This window comes from Musca domestica, unplaced genomic scaffold (genome assembly GCF_030504385.1).
Source record: "Musca domestica strain aabys unplaced genomic scaffold, Musca_domestica.polishedcontigs.V.1.1 49, whole genome shotgun sequence".
Taxonomy (NCBI): domain Eukaryota; kingdom Metazoa; phylum Arthropoda; class Insecta; order Diptera; family Muscidae; genus Musca; species Musca domestica.
The window spans coordinates 6,670,755-6,686,311 of record NW_026712344.1 but is presented as its reverse complement, the minus strand read 5'-3'; the positions used below and the strand labels follow the sequence as shown (position 1 = coordinate 6,686,311).

The 15,557-nt window shown below is 35.3% G+C and overlaps 1 protein-coding gene across 1 annotated transcript in view; it reads left to right on the top strand.

Moving 5' to 3' along the window:
- The window catches only part of LOC101899868 (serine-rich adhesin for platelets), a 236,121-nt gene that overhangs the window by 36,021 nt on the left and 184,543 nt on the right, over positions 1 to 15,557 (top strand). Inside the window, exon 2 of the mRNA XM_059127918.1 lies at positions 2,991 to 3,078. The gene's annotated coding sequence lies outside the window, so the exon portion shown is untranslated. The remainder of the gene's footprint in view (positions 1 to 2,990; positions 3,079 to 15,557) is intronic.

Here is a 15,557-nt window from a genome sequence, read left to right as displayed (position 1 = left end):
AAATACGCTCAAGCAAAAATTCTGAAATCAAGATCAGCAGAAGACATTAAAGAACCACTTAGGGAATTAGTCATATCCTTTGGAATTCCTGAAATAATAGTTATCGACAACGAAAGATCTTTTAATTCCAAAGCAATAGTTTTCATGTTAGAAAATCAGTACAACATCAAATTGTTCAAAATCCCGCCGTACAGTAGTACTGTAAATGGGCAAATTGAGCGGTTCCACTCTACACTGTCAGAGATAATGCGATGTCTAAAAGCACAGAACTTACACAAATCCTTCTCAGAGCTTTTACATAGATCCATTTACGAATATAATAACACAATACACTCAAGCATTCAAAAGAAACCAGTTGAAGCATTTCTTGGAAAAAGGGCAAACATGAGTCAGGATGATATAGAGAAAGAAAGATCCGAAATTGCCCAAAGGCTTAAAGAAAAACAAGCAGAAGATATTAACTACCACAATAAGAAAAGGACTCAACCAAAAACCTATACGCCAGGAGAAATCATATTCGTAAAAGAGAATAGGAGACTTGGGACAAAGTTAAGTAAGGCATACAGACAAGAAATAGTAAAAGAAAACCAAAATACAACTGTTATTACAGAATCAGGAAAAACCGTACACAAAAACAATATCAGAAATTAAGAAATCAAATATTTTCAGATTTTTATTCGCCACGGACTATACAAACTCTCAAATTGTTGCGTTTGATTCCGGTTTGGCAAAAATTCAAGATGGTAACTTCAGGATAATTCATATCATTGACATCGACAAATATCAAGAAACAATAAATTCCCTACAAAACATCCTTTCCCAGAACATAACCAAACACCATTTCCTTCATCCCTTCCTAACCCATGAGCTGACAGAGATTCAAGGATACTTGGACCGTTTGAAGCCAAACGTGAAAAATAAACGATCATTGAATTTTATAGGTTCAGCGTGGAAATGGATTGCTGGAAATCCAGACCACGATGATTTTGAAATAATAACTCAGAAAACTAATGAAGTTCTAGAAAACAATAATAAACAAGTTGTAATTAACAAATTGTCATTGAGAAAAATTAATGAGTTAACACAAATAACTAATGAAATAATAAAAAGTATAAATTACAGTGATGTAAACAGAGATAGATTAAGTTCAAAATTAAAATTTAAAATAGAAATATTAAAACAAGAAATTGTAAATATTCAATACGCTATCCATTGGGCAAAAATAGGAATTGTAAACTCATTCATACTTTCATCTGACGAGATAAATATTATTAAAAATATAATTGAAAAAGATTCAATACCGTTTGTTAATGTAGAAGAAATCTTTGAATTTGCTCAAATAAAAATCGCAACTAATAATCAATCTATCATTTATATTATTAGAATACCAATGACAGACAACAAAGTTTGTAATAGATTATTACTGAAACCTATAAAATTTGAGAAGTTCGTCAATAAATTAAAATTCGAAAATGTAATAATGTGCAAACAAGATTTAAAATTATACGGAATCAAGAGTGAATGCATGAAATACAATAATATAAGTATGTGTAATAGCATAAACTTAGAAGCTATAGAGAATAACACCTGTATTTCTAATTTGTTAAATAGCAAGACATCGAATTGCACGGTAACTGATAACAAAACAGTACCAACAGTTGAAGAAGTTTCTCCAGGGGTAATCCTGTTAAATAATTTCAATGAAACAATCCTAATAAATAATGTTGCACAAAGACTTATTGGATCGTATGTCATCCAATATAGCAACACTACACTAAGTATTTCCGACAAATCATATTCCTTTTTTGAAATAAGCCATATTCAACCATTACCGGCGATTCTGCAACCTAGGGAGTCTGTTCTCAGTATAGAAGAGACGCTCTCTTTAGAGTCAATTAAAGAAATTCAAATTAGTAACACAAAAGCCATAAATTTATTGGGAGGCAAATACGAGTGGGGTCAAACCACAAATTTTGGACTTACCTCCTTCGCGATAATATTGATAATCGTTTTCATTATAAGGTCCAAGATCTGCAAAAGGGGAAAAGAAATTATACTCACCCCGTCTATAGCAGATTCATGTCCGTATGACGCACGTAATCGTGTTCCTATGCCGGAAGTAGTGGAATTGCCGGGAATACGAAGAATTTCTCATATTCCCTATTTTTGACCGATCGAGGACGCTCGGTTTAAAGAGGGGAGGAGTTAACGTTAACTTCTTTATTTCTGTTTCTGTTGCGCGTGCAAGTTCGATGGCACTTAAATATGCTTGCAAAATGCTTACAATGCATTCATGTCATTCATTCGTATAAACAACAGATAAATGCTTACATTTTAAGAAACCTAACTCTAAGAAATAATAAAATCAAAAGTGCTAACGTTGCACTAAATACATTGTCCAACAAAACTTAATTTTAAGAATAAAGGAAAAATAAAGTCAGTCCCATTTTGTCACTCGAAAAAGAACGTTATGTTTAATTAATTTATATAATAAAGTGGATGAACATTAATATGGTTTCCGATTTCGATCAAATTTTACATACTTATTTTCAGACCTAATTTGGACGTATGCGCAAAATTCCATACTATTTAGGCTGATGTTACACGTGTGGTGCACAATAAAAAGCAAATCGGACAAAGATGTGTATGGGAGCTTTTTCTAAATTTTGACCGATTATCTCCAATTTCAATAGGGTTCGTCCTTGGGCCAAACAAATAATTTGTGCAAAATTTCATCTGGATAGGGCAATAAATGCGAAGTGTACTTTGTTTACAAAAAAAGGACAGACGGACGGACGGACAGACATTTTAAGTCGATTTATGTATGTCCGTCCGTCCGTGTATCTCGTATAGTAAATTATTCTACCTATGAGCTTTATGAGGAAAACTTCAATGTTCCATCATTGCGCGTACCACACACCTTTTTAATTAATACAATTTCTCTAAAAATAAATCATAATATATTAAATAAATACAATTGTTCATTTCAGATATTCCCAATAGAAAGACTATACTGTTGCAACATAACACTGGGTTGACTGCCTGCCAGCTTTTTGGCCAATTATCAAATTAATTAAGGTAAGTTGGACAATCATTCAACCAACAAATGTTTACTAACCTCCCAGGCTTCCATTACATTTAGATGACAGGCCGAGTGTGCCACAAATACCACACCGCATCGGGTTTTCCATTAAATATATACAAAAAATATCTGACTACTCTCCCAATAGAGCTGGCTGGGCCATGTTGGTGGGAAAATAGATTTGACCAGAAAACAAATTGTTAAAATTTTGCGGTATTTTAGCGCCCCAAATTGAAATTCGGACAATTTACAGTTCAATTTGTTAAGAGTAATTGATAAATTTTTGAGATTTTCTAATTAATGTTTATTGATGTGCCCATGGGAGGTTCACTGCATGCCACAGGCGGTTGTATGCCATAATTTTTGTGGATGCATATGCATTTGGTTGTAATATATATGATGTGTATTTTTGTACGACTATCGTTCAGTTTTTCTCTTTTCGTTATGCAGATGATATTTTTTTTTTTTTTTTTTTTTGGGCCATGTCAATAGATTCGGGGTTTTTGTGTGTAGGGAAATTAAATAAATATTTCTAAAAGTAAAAACAAAAAAAAGGAAATATTAAATAAATAACAAATAAATAAAATATAGCAATCATTTGAATGTGAATTCAAAAACTGAATGCCAAAGGCATATCAAATTACTTCAACATTTATTGACTAAATGGAGCGAACAAAAGGTAAATATTTGCTGTCCAATGGAAATAGTTGAAATGAAAATTATGGTTGAACGACGGGGAAATAACAATGAAATCAGCTCAATTTGATATTGAATGCGGATTTTAAGTGAATTGAACAAACGTCGTTTGAAAGTATTTTATGGATATTTTTTTTTTTTTTGAGTTTTTCGAGAGGATATCAATTTTACAAATTAATTATTAAACTTATTTTAGGACGGGTTCTATTCAATAACACTGTGTCACTGTGCCAAACTATAACTATGGAGAAAATCAAGCAGATTTCTTCCTTCGACACCTTACACCTTAAACGAAGTTGTATGTTACTTTCATTTGTCAGCTAAAAAATCGAGGAAAAAATGTTCAAAAAATTAGAGAATTTTTTCGGGTTTTATTGGAAAAATTGATGCAATATTTTTGACATATTTTTATACCCTCCACCATAGTATGAAGGGTATATTCAGCTTGTCATTCGTTTGTAACACCTTGAAATATACATTTTACACCCCACAAGAAAATGTATATATATATATATAAATTCTATGTCGATTTAACGATGACCGTCTGTCCGTCTGTGGAAACAAATTGAGTTAGGTTGATAACATTTTACTCAGATGTGTGTTTCGTCTGGAGGACTTTTGGTATTGAAAATGAACCACGTTTAGTTATAGCCCCGACCGACCAAATGCGTTTCAAGGACATAACTCTCTGCAAGAAGCTCTGGAAACGAAACTCAGTGACAGAAAATTGTCTATTCAGTTCCAGGTCTTCGTATAGCCGCTACATATCGGTACCTCCCTATATTTGGTATTTTTATGAGTTTAGTGACATTATTCACCAGAATTGTTTAAAATTTCGCATTTGAAGTTACTAATGGTTATTTCTGTCTACAACAGAAAATTGTCTACGAAAGTCCAGGTCTTCGTACAGCCTTTATATAACGGTACCTCCCCATATTCGGTATTTTGCTGATTTCAGCGACATAACTCACCAGAATTGGTTCAAATTTCGTATATGAAGTTCCTAATGACTACTTCTATGACAGAAAATTGTCTATGGATGTCTTGGGTCTTTGTGTAGCCCCTAATATATCTGTACCTACCTATAGTATCAAATTTGGAGAAAATCGGTTCTGATATAGCTATAGATCCCATATATATGTTTCATTCGATTTGAGGTTTTAAGTCCCTCATATGCGTAATATGCACTCCAGAATAATGATAATTGGTACCGAACATCACAAGCTGCTTGAAAAGAACTCTGTCAGATTTTATCGAGATCGGTTCAGATTTTAATATAGCTCCCATATATACCCTCAACCGATTTCGGGTTAATTGTGTACCAAATAGCCAATATCAGTCCAAATGACCTGAATTTTGACATAATCGACATCAAATTTGGAGAAAATCGGTTCAGATGTAACTATAGGTCCCATATATATGTTTCATCCGATTTGGTGTTTAAGTCCCTCACATTCGTAACATGCATTATGCATACCTTTGCCAAATTTTATCGAGAACGGCTAAGATTTGGATATAGTTCCCATATATAGCCTCAATCCGATTTTAGGTATATTGTGCAAATAATGGCTAATATCAGTCGAAATAAAGTGAATTTCGGGACGTAAGTTTCCATTTGGTGGAACTCGGATCCGATATATATTTCTTTAATATAACCCTTCTCCAAGTGATATCATGCACTACATAGCAAACTATTACGGGAGCTCTACTAAATATGCACAGTTGTGTAGGGTACCATATAGTCGGATCCGCCCGATTTTTGACTTTTCTTTACTGGGTGGTTTTTTTTTTTCATTTAGACTAAACCCCAACTTTGACAACTTTTCAACTAATATTTCATAGTTTGTCCCATCTGAAGAATATTTACTTAACTGTTTCAAAACGAGTCCTCTCAGCAACCATGTTTGGCTTTGCAGTACTTTTTTCATATCTCCCTTATAATCACATCATCTTCTATTAAATTAAAAATAATTAAAATTATTAAATTTTCAACTGTTTTTCTCATATTAAAAATCCCAATTTCATTTCCTTTTTCTTTTTTACTTTACAACAATGCAAAACTTTTACAGCCCCACTTGATGCTTGCTTTCTTTAAATATCCACAAGGATTTATAACTTATTAATAACAATAACAAACAAATATATATTTTCCCAATGAAGCCCTCAAACTATTGTTTTTTTTTTTTTTGTTTTTGTTTATTGCTCTTTACGAACTTTAATAACTCTATGGGAAATTCTCTTTTATTCTTTGAATGCTATTTTTTTTTTTTTTTTTGTATTTTGTATTTACACAACAATAATAGCAGCAGCAGCACAACAACAAAAAGGAATTATGAAAAACTTGAGCAATTATTTAATGGAATTCTGTTTTATTTGGTTGGCTTTGGGTTGCCATGCATTTTTCTGGTAGTGTGTCGAAGACGTATAAGCAGCCTGCATATAATCCAAGAACGAAAAACAAACAAACAACTCGGCATCTTTTGAATATTCTTATTTTTCATATTTTCCTTTTTTTTAATTCCTTCGACATCAACTTTCAGTTTGTTTAGCCTCATAGACCACCCATCTGTCCGTCCTCTAAGAACTCACATTGGTTCAGTCATGTTGCATATTCCTAGCCCGAGTTTCGGATTAATTTGTTGTGGCACCAAAGTCAAGTTGAAAAACACAGAACACAAATCCATCCATTCATCTATCCATCCTTTCGAAGGCAAAGAATTTGCAAGAGACATTGAAGACGTTGTCTATGTTGAAGCAAAAAACGAAAAATAAAAAAATAATTCCCCATTCGTCATAAATATCCTAAGGATATTTAAAGTTATCTTTACACATAAAAAAGAGCAAAACAAACAAACAAACAAACAAAAGGAGGAAGACAAAAATTGCCCCAACATAATAAAATCAGGCAACAATAATAACACTATGAATATAAGATTCTTAACCCGAAACCCGAGTGCAAAGTCTTGAGTCAACTGGAATTTTTAGAAGAGATGGGGTGAAACAAATAATTTTTGGGTTGGGGGAACGGGGAAGGAGTTTTTAAAAATTGCAACTAAATAAATACGACAATAAATTGGGTTTAGAAAAATTTCAAACTTTTATTATTTAATTTGCAATAACAAAAAACAGTATACAACTATAGGCTGAAACGTTTTGGCAGTGTCGAAGACAATAAGGGCTCATGGCCTGGTTAGCTGCATTTCAAATAAACAGTTTCACATAAATATGGGTTAAAGATCAAGAATATATTAAAAAAGTGCCTGAGACTATTGCAAGGGAAGTAGTTATATCCCCTCAGTTAGTGAGAATGAAAATGTGAAATAGTCAAATCAGAACAAATGTTCACATACTTAGTTTCAATTTTTTAATATCTTAGATCAAAAGTTAACGCTCAACATTATAACCTTATGATGGCCTAAATATGAATTCGAAGGAAACTGAACAGATTCGGTCCAAACTTGGACCGGAGACGGAAAAACTGCAACCAACTTCAGACAGCTGTCATTTTTTAAACCACTCGTCCGACAGATGTTAAAATTATTCCAGTGACAGATCATTATATTGTTTACAAGCGTACAAAAGCATTTTGGAGAGAACTTTCCAGAAACAAAGTTATTCGTGATGAAATTCAAGCGTGATATCGTTAGAGCACTCCAGCATTTAAATGTGAATAAATCGTTTGTGTCTCGTACCATCGCTCGTTACCGTGATACTGGTAGCGTAGCCCGACGTCAAGGAAGTGGATGGAAGAAAAGAGAAACATCAGCAGAAATGGTTCGAAAAGTAAAGAAGCGACTTGATCGAAACCCGCGTCGCAGTGGCCGAAAAATGGCTCGAGAGTTGTACATATCGCAATATTCCTTTCGGCAAATATTGAAAAATCAGCTCGGGGTAAAACCATTGAAATTCCAAAAAGTGCAAGAACTTACACCACAACACAAAGAAAATAGACTCAAAAGAGAGATGTGTGGGCCGCCACAACAGCCGATGGTCGCTCTCCGCTCGTATTAATCGACCGTGGCATCAGAATAAATGCCGAATATTATAGCAAAAATATATTTTGGAGGGTGTATTAAAGACTTGGGTACGCAAACATTTTGGCCGCAGACCTTGGGCATTCCAAGAGGACTCTGCACCATCGCACTCAGCACGCGCCACCCAAAAATGGTTACAAAATAAGGTTCCTCGCTTCATTTCCAGCTCATAATGGCCACCAAAATCTCCGGATACCAGTCCGTTGGACTATTGTGTCTGGAGTATTTTGCAAAGCAAGGTTGGCACTAAAAAATACGAAAATATCGATCACTTCAAGCAAGCGCTTCACCGGAAATGGGCCAAAATACCGCAGAGCAACATTCGGGCAGCGTGTGACGGTTTTATTGGCCGTTTGATGGCCATAATTCGCGTCAAAAGTGACAAATTCGAACAAATCTAAACTTATTCTAAAATTTGATGCTATTTCCGACATTTTTGCTTTCATTCAATAACATTTTACAATAAATGTAAAAATTATAGCGTTTGACTTGGTTGCATTTTTTTATCTCACCCTGTATGTGGATGCTATACCTAAGTCGGAAAGACTTCAAATCAAATTTCAAGATTTAAGCTCTTTAATTTCCACCATAACTAACTTTAGTACCATTTAGTACAATTATTTTACACATATCCAACACCAACTCCTTCTCTTAACCAATGACATCAATTTCCATATCTTTTTACTGTACCCTCAACCTTGGAAAGGAGGGTATATTAACTTTGTGATTCCGTTTGTAACCTCTCTAAATATTCATCGTTGACCCCATAAAGTATATATATTCATGATCAGCATAAAATTCTAAGTCGATTTAACGATGTCAGTCTATCTGTCAGTTGAACTCACGATACAGCTCACAATTTTTGATGTAGAGCGTCAAAATTTAGCAGAACGATTTGTATTGTTTCTAGGATGGTTGGTATTGAAACGGTCCACGTTTTGGTATAGTCCCCATAGAACGGTAAATCCCGATATTCGGTATTTCATTGATTTTTGCCACATTTTTCTGCGGATTTGTCTAAAAAATTTATATAAAAATTTTCCTTTACTCTAAGAAGGAGGATATCAAAAGTTCAGTCCGGCCGAACTTAATGTTATTTTTACTTGTTATATAGTAGTTATACTCAAATCTAAAACGAATACCATCAATAGAGTTCGTCCTTGGGCCAAATAAATGAACAATGTTTTGTCTGAATTAAACAATAAATAAGACATGTTATTGCTTTAGGTAGACAGAATTAAAAAAATTGCAAATGCCACTGAAATCAATTGGAGAATTCAAATAAATCCTTCAGAATAGATAAAGTAGGCTGTTACGCTCTATAGGGACAACAGGAAAACGTGTAGAAACCTTTCTGCCGATTCAAATATTTTAAAATATTTATAATTGTAAATACCGATTTTTTGGAGGTACCTTTATATGGGGGCTATACGAAGACATGGACCTGCACAATTTTCTGTCATAGGCTGTAGTATCCATTACGAATCTCAAATACAAAATTTTAAACGATTCCGGTTAAATGATGTCGCTAAAATCATCAAAATACCGAATATCGGGAGGTACCGTTATATGGGCGCCATACGAAGACGTGGACCTGCACCGACAAATTTTCTGTCATAGGCTGTAGTATCCATTACGAATCTCAAATACCAAATTTGAAACAATGCCGGTTAAATGATGGCGCTAAAATCATCAAAATATTGAATATCGGGAGGTACCGTTATATGGGGGCCATACGAAGACGTGGACCTGCACCGACAAATTTTTTTCTTATGCTGCAGTATTCATTACGAACTTCAAATACCAAATTTAAAACAATTCCGGTGAATAATGTCGCAAAAATAATCAAAATACCGAATATCGGGAGGTACCGTTATATGGGGGCTATACGAAGACGTGGACCTGCCAGATAATTTTCTGTCATAGGGTGTAGTATCCATTTCGAACTTCAAATACCAAAGTTGAAACAATTCCGGTGAATAATGTCGCTAAAATCATCAAAATACCGAATATCGGGAGGTACCGTTATATGGGGGCTTTATGAAAACGTGGACCTACATGGCCCATTTACGAACTTAAACTGCCTACTGGAAAAATAAACACGTGTGCAAAATTTTAGCCTCCTATCTCAATTCGTTCGAAAGATAGCGTGATTACAACAGACAGACAGACGGTCAGACAGACGGACAGACAGACAGACGGACATGGCTAAATCGACTTAGAATTTTACGCTGATCAAGAATATATATACTTTGTTGGGTCTGACAGGAGTATTTCGAGGAGTTACAAACGGAATCACAAAGTTAATATACCCTCCATAGTGTGGTGGAGGGTATAAAAATATTACAAAATATACACTTCAATATTATAAGTCAAATTGAAAAAATCGCATATGCATTCTAGCTAATAAATATCCGTCCCTCTGCAAAATTCCGCGTCGATTGGTCTATAATTGCGACCTGTAGAGCAACTGCAAAATTAGGAAATTTTTCAGTTTTTGGTCCATTTCAACCCCTAAATATTATGCGATCATCTCCAAAAGCAATAGGCTTCTATTCTGGTCCTAGCCCCACCTCCATTCTAAACTTCGTTAAGGTGGACCATAATTGTAGAGTGATTACAAATTAACATGGGCATTCGGACAGACGGACATACATAGCTAGATCGAATAAGCTCGGCGAGATAGGAAGATCAATATATACTTTTCTATGTGGGAAACCAATATTTCGAGGTGTTACATAATTTTTGGCCCAATCAAACGTATAATATCCCCAACACATAGTGTTATAGGGTATAATAAATATTATCTTTCACTCACCTTATTACAACTTAGCATCTGAAATTTGGTTATCCCGATGTCATTCTGAAATGAGATAGGAAACAAAAATAAGTACTACATTTCATAAATATATTCCGAAGTATTTATGAATTATCAGCATCGGAAATTAATATAGTCGTCTGAATAGAAGACTTTTTAATCGTCTCCATAAACGACTTCATAGACGTCTCCGACTTTAAAGACAACGTCTCAATAGACGTCTTAATAGTGGTCTCAATAGACCCATTATTAAGACGTCTATTGAGACGAATACAATGTCGTCTATTGAGACAACTGTAAATCGTATATAAAGAAGACAACGAATTTCAGCTCTATATTCTTTACCGCACTTTCCATGACCATTTCACCTGACCCACCCAGATTTCGTCTAACCTGTGACATACAAATCATTCGCACTGTGCCACCCAAATCATCATCATCATCATCATCACAGGCATCATTGCCAGTTGGTGGTATCATGTCACTGTCGTTGTCATCATCACTGTCAGCGGCAATGATTTTGATATTGGCTATGGCAAATATGTGTGATGATTCCTTCACATGAAATAGTGATAGAGTGAAGTACATAAAAAAAATATTGTAAAGGTGGCGAAATGGAACATTTCATTGGCATTCACCGGAGTATGTGAATTGGAAGGAGGCGGCACGATCTCGACTGCCAAAAAAAGATGAAGATGATTTCAATGCTTTCATTTTTGATGAGCAATGCTATCATAACAAAGTATTTGTGCTGGTAATAAAATTCCAAAATTCAATGATGAACTGAACCAACAAACCAATCGGCCAACAAAGGGCACAAGTTCCATAAATGAAGTTCAAACTGTGGCTGTGGCATTTAAGGGGTGGGTAAATATATCACCACCCTGTTATTCCTGCTGTGGATAAAAAGGGAAATAACAATTTGATTTCAGTCAATTTTTTCCTTCAAACAGAGATTCTTTTATTGCCAACATCCAGCTATCTGTGACTTCTATCGTTTTCATAGAATCAAGTTGGTTTTTTTTTTTCTTGTCTTCCTGATGGGAAGGAAGAGTAGTTATTTGTGGGGCAGAATTTTCACTTTCTACCACCACTGAATTGAATGATGTGTAAGAATTGTGATGATATGGGTAAGCAAAGATATTTCACAGACACATTCATGTCATCAACGATGGCAGCAGCAGCATCATCATCATCGTCGTCGTCGCCTTTATTGTCAATATATTGATGCATTGATTTAAGATGGATATAAGCCAATATTCACACAGATGGATGGATATAAGCCAATATTCACACATACTATCACATATCCATTCAAAAGATCATAGAAAGGAATTTTCGTCTATCAACGATGATTTTTCATTTTCAGTTGGCTTAACATGAAGGTGAAATTGAGATATTCTTTTGTCTGAGTTCGTGGGGTATAGAAAAGTATATTGAATTGAGATTGGTGTTTCGAATTCGTGGAAATATGAAAATGCTTACTGGCGATTGAATTAATCGCATTACAACGCAAAATGTTCGACCTTTTTATTTGAACTTACGAACGGGAGTACTAGTGCGATTAAAAACGAACTCGAGTATTCTTTGTTTTTTGTCGTCTAGGAGTAAAACCTAATTTAAAATAAAATAAAAGTTACTCTCTTGAAACACTCCCACTCACCAGTTGAGCTCCCTACAAGCAATTTGGTCTTTATTAAATTAACAAAATTATATTGTTATACCCTACAAATTTTCCAAATCATATTTGTTTGGCCCAAGGACGAACCCTATTGAAATTGGTGAGAATCGGTTCAAATTTAGATGTAGCTCACATGTATAACTTCAACCGATTTCGGGTAAATTGTGCAACAAATGGTCAATGTCAGTCCAAATGGCCTGAATTTTGGCACATACGACGGAATTCAATATAGAAGAAAGTACATCAAATTTGGTGAAAATCGGTTCAGATATTGTTATAGCACCCATATATATGTTTCATCCGATTTGTGGTTTTAGGTCCCTCAAATGCGTAATATGCACTCCACAACAATGATCTATGGTACCAGATATCAGATACAGCCAAGATCTAGAGATCAGATCAGATTTTGATATAGCTCACATATACATCCGATATCAAGTTTCTTGTGCACGAAGTGGTTAATATCAGTCCAAATTGACTGAAATTTGTCAATTCCGACTGAATTCATCCTAGAAACAAGTACTTCAAATTTGGTGAAAATCGGTTTAGATACAGGGTGAGATAAAAAAACTGCAACAAAGTCAAACGCCATAATTTTTAATTTTATTGAATGAAAGCAACAAAATGTCGGAAATAGCATCACATTTTAGAATAAATTTAGATTTGTTAGAATTTGCCACCTTTGGCACGAATTATGGTCTTCAAACGGCCAACGAAACCGCCACACGTTGCCCGAATGTTGCTCTGCTGTATTTTGGTCCCTTCCCGGCGAAGCGCTAGCTTGAGGTGATCGAAACTTTAGTGACTTTTAGTGCCAACCTTGCTTTTCAAAATACTCCAGATACAATAGTCCAACGGATTTGTATCCGGAGATTTTGGTGGCCATTGTGCACTGAAAATGAGCTGTTTTGTTTGCTGAGTGCCGTTGGAATGTCCAAGGTCTGCGGCCAAAATGTTTGCGTGCCCAAGGCTTTAATACTCCCTCCAGAATTTTTGCGCGTTAATGTTCGGCATTTACTCTAATGCCACGGTCGATTAATACGAGCGGAGAGCGACCATCGGCTGTTATGGCGACCCACACCATCACCATGACCGGCGCTCAGCGCTTGATTTCTGGTGGCCAACCGAAGGTGCACATTTTCAGCTGACCTCTATGGCAAGTAATTTTTGTTTGTTTACAAACGAATGTTTTCTCATCGGTGAAAACCAAATTCGGCCAAGCGAAGCAACTCTTTAGCTCTTATAAGTCTATTTTCTTTCTGGGTTTACCCCGAGCTCATTTTTCAATATTTGCCGAATGGAATATTACAATATTTTCAGCTCACGAGCCATTTTTCGGCCACTACGACGCAGGTTTCAATCATGTCGCTTCTTTACTTTTCGAACCATTTCTGCCGGTGTTGCTGTTTTCTTCCGTCCAAACTATATACCAACAATGACCGTCCTTATTACCATACTCTATTTATTTATTTATTTTTTTTTTTTTTGGACGGATGACCAAATCCACCTTCGTCACCCAACACCAACAGTGACGTCTATGGATATTAACGTTTAGGATTTCAGCTCTATCGCTTCACCCCTACCAAATTTAGAGCATTTAGTTCTTTTCGTACGGTTAAAGTACATATTTTGAAAACAATCTCAACAACAAATTCTAAGTCGATTTAGCGATGTCCGTCTGTCTGTCCATCTGTCTGTTTTAATCACGCTATCTTTCGAACGAATTGAGATAGAAGGATAAAATTTTGCACACATGTTCATTTTTTCAGTAAGCAGGTTAAGTTCGTAAATGGACCATGTAGGTCCACGTCTTCGTATAGCCCCCATATAACGGTACCTCCCGATATTTGGTATTTTGATGATTTTAGCGACATTATTCACCGGTATTGTTTCAAATTTGATATTTGAAGTTCCAAAGGGATATTACAGCCTAAGACAGAATATTTACTGTGCAGGTCACGTCTTCGTATAGCCCCCATATAACGGTACCTCCCAATATTCGGTATTTTGAGTTATCGTCATTGTTCACCGGAATTGTTTCAAATTACGTTTTTAGAATTCGTAATGGAATCTTCAGAAAATTGTCTATGCAGGTCCAGGTTTTCGTTTAGGCCCCATATGTCAGTACCTCCCTAAATTCGGTATTTTGACGATTTTAGGTACAATACCCACCGAAATTGTTTGAGATGTCGTATTTGAACTTCGTAAGGGATGCTACAGCCTATGACAGAAAATTGTCTATGCTGGTCCAGGTCTTCGTATAGGCCCCATACGTCAGTACCTCCCTATATTCGGTATTTTGACGATTTTAGGTACAATACTCACCGAAATTGTTTAAGATGTCGTATTTGAAGGTCGTAACAGATGCTACAGCCTATGACAGAAAATTGTCTTTGCAGGTCCAGGTCTTCGTATAGCTCCGATATAACGATACCTCCCCATATACGATATTTTGATGGTTTTAGCTACATTATTCACCGTTTATTTCAAGTATCGAATTTGAATATGGCAATGGCTTATGACAAATAATGCCTATGTAGACCCCAATATAACGGCTATTATCTTATAGACCCCCAATATAACGGCTATATTTGGCTACACACGAAAAGCGACCCAAATACAAAATTTCAGATTTCAAACACTTTCTGTTCACCCAATACCAATTATAGTACTATTTATTACTTTTCGTGCCTTTGTTCAAAACCAGATCTTTATCACAAACCAGGACAAACAGGGACCCAAGAGGAGAAGAATTGCAGTTTAAAATTACACTATTAAATATTCCAACTATTTCCTTGTTAGTTTCCCAGCTGCCCTGATGGAATTTCCCTACCTAGACCTTTAAATCTGCAGGATAGGAAATACAATTTCCAGAATAATTGCAATTCCATCTTTCACTAACCCATACAAAATTCTCTCACCAATTTTGAAATAATTTAAAACGTGATTATTACCACAACCATAATAAGAGTTAGGAGGAGGAGGGAGGGTTTCAAATAAAGCACTGCTGTGCAACCAAACAAGCCAAAGTAAAATTTTGCTGAAATATTTGATATATCACAACGGCAACAACAACATTTGCTCGTGGCACGGCCAAAGGATTGAGTCCTTGTTGTTCCGAGCTGTGGATAATTCAGACATGCCATTGCACAATGATGCTGCAATTGCTTGAAGTGACTTGAAAATATTAAATATGCTTAGCTCGTCTGGAAAGATATTCATGTTATTTTTTTTTTTTTTTTGCGT